A 1,984-nucleotide genomic window follows, 5' to 3' on the forward strand; every position below is an offset into this window, starting at 1 on the left:
ACCCCCGCCCCCACTTCTCCAAGACGTTCGGTTACCTTGTTGACGTTTGATGCCCTGCAGCAAGGCGGACGTGGACGTGCGTTTTCCTCCGCTCGTTTTGCAAGGTCAGACCCAACAGTCCACTGGAGGCACTTACAAGTAGCATGCACTGTTAAAAAAAAAAAAAGAGAAAAAAAAGTCATTTCTGTACGCTGTGTTCCAAATTATTACCCATGTCGGTTAAATATTTGACAGGGAGAAAAATGTAGTATCCCCTGACCGCAACCCCACCGAGAACTCGTGGAGTGTCCTTAAAAAAAGAGGCCTCTTTGGAAATGTCGCCCATCTCATGCAAAAAAAAAAAACAACAACAAAACAAGACATTTTGTTCATTTGATTTTGGTTTTGGTGCATAACACGGAGCGCTGTTTTTTAAAAAGTAATTTTGCACCCAAAACAAAGGAGCAAAAACAAAATCCGCATGACAAAGAAAGTACAACTGCTTATTGTAAAAAAAAAAAAAAAAAAAAAATTATTACTGTTGCTCATATCGACTCTTTAGGAAAATGGGAATTCATATATTTCAGTCATTGATTGATTGATTGATTGATTTTTTCAAATTTGTTAAGCTGACAGCAGACAATCATGGTCCAAATGAAAAACGAGCTCGCCATGAATGAGACATTGTGATTTCCTCGAAATGTTGTTGAAGAGCTCATTGAACAATGCAAACACTTGTAGAGATTTTGTCGATATTTTTCCCGCTCCGATCTCAAAACATCTTTGATCAATATTATGAGAAAGTATCCTGTCGATATTCTTCTGTCATAATTGGAAGAATGCTTTTTTTCACAAGTAGCCCCTTTGCATTTAACGGGACCCAAGAAGTCGCTTTCACTTCTCAAAAGGTTGGGGACGTTCGCACTAACAACAAAGACAAATTCAATTTCCGCAGATCTCTATTTCAAATCATTTGCATATGTCATATTCCATAATTTCCATTCTATACATTCTAAATGTCACTTTTGAAATAGCAGCTGAAATAAATGAGGATTGGCAAGCTCTTCTCATGTCCTCAAGATGCGCTTGTTTGCCTAATAATGTGGAACACAGCGTCGTCGCAACGCTTGCCAAGAAGAATTATCCCGAGAAATGGTCGTCCCGGTGAAGGTTTTGCCACCCTCGGAAGGAAAGAGTCACTGGCCTTCTGTTTTAGGACCAGGCGCTTTCCACGACATGCCACCTGGGAGGTTCCGGAGGGGCGGCCGCTTCGACATCTGCTCCCCAAATGTCAGGTGCTGCAGCATGTGGCAGCCGCGCGCACATCCAATTCAGCCACCGCAAATTTTCTTTTTTTTTTTTTTTTGCGCCTAACATACCCTCATCATATGACCTGGTTTTGTTTTCTGGCGATGCCTTGAGATACGACTGGAATTGGTGCCGTGATCGCGCTCAAAACAAAAAATGTGTGTTTCATGTCAGAAAAAGCGGCACTCTTTATTATTGTGCTTCATAAATATAAACCGGCATGGTGTAATTAAATACATTGATCACATTTTTTTTTTTTTTTTTGCTTCAACTCGATGGCTATTGTGCTCTCCCTTCTGGTGTGCGTGCCTTGGCCACCGGGGGGCAGTATCGTAGAGAGAGATGGATATTGTGCGGTTGCGGCTTCCGCCTGATTTGGATGTCTTGAGCCCGATTCCGATATTTGGCATGCTAAGATTCCCATAACAGATTAATCGGCCCGATTCATTAAAAATATGATAGAATGAATAAACTAGCATATTTTAGGTCCCTTATCGCTTATGCCGTTAAAGGTACGATTTACAGGCTGAACATTTGAGCATTTTACAATACTTGGTCCGATAGTGTTTGTGAACAGTGAGAAAAATTGTCGGAGAATGTTTGAATGTCATTCACTTCGACTCATGTTGTAATTTGTTAGCGTTCAATCAACCCATATTTCCCAATTTTAGAGTCATTTAAATGGGCCGATGTTAGT

At 40.9% G+C, this 1,984-nt stretch overlaps 1 protein-coding gene across 8 annotated transcripts in view; it reads left to right on the forward strand.

Annotated features, from left to right (window-relative positions):
• The window catches only part of LOC109517114 (histone deacetylase 4-like), a 79,006-nt gene extending 77,389 nt beyond the window's left edge, over positions 1-1,617 (forward strand). For all 8 annotated transcript variants that reach the window (XM_019872069.1, XM_019872067.1, XM_019872070.1 and 5 more), the window contains one exon: positions 1-1,617. This exon is cut by the window's left edge and continues 737 nt beyond it. The gene's annotated coding sequence lies outside the window, so the exon portion shown is untranslated.
• The last annotated feature ends 367 nt before the right edge of the window (positions 1,618-1,984 follow it).

This window comes from Hippocampus comes, unplaced genomic scaffold, assembly GCF_001891065.2.
Source record: "Hippocampus comes isolate QL1 unplaced genomic scaffold, H_comes_QL1_v1.1 scaffold786, whole genome shotgun sequence".
In the NCBI taxonomy this organism is placed as follows: Eukaryota; Metazoa; Chordata; class Actinopteri; order Syngnathiformes; family Syngnathidae; genus Hippocampus; species Hippocampus comes.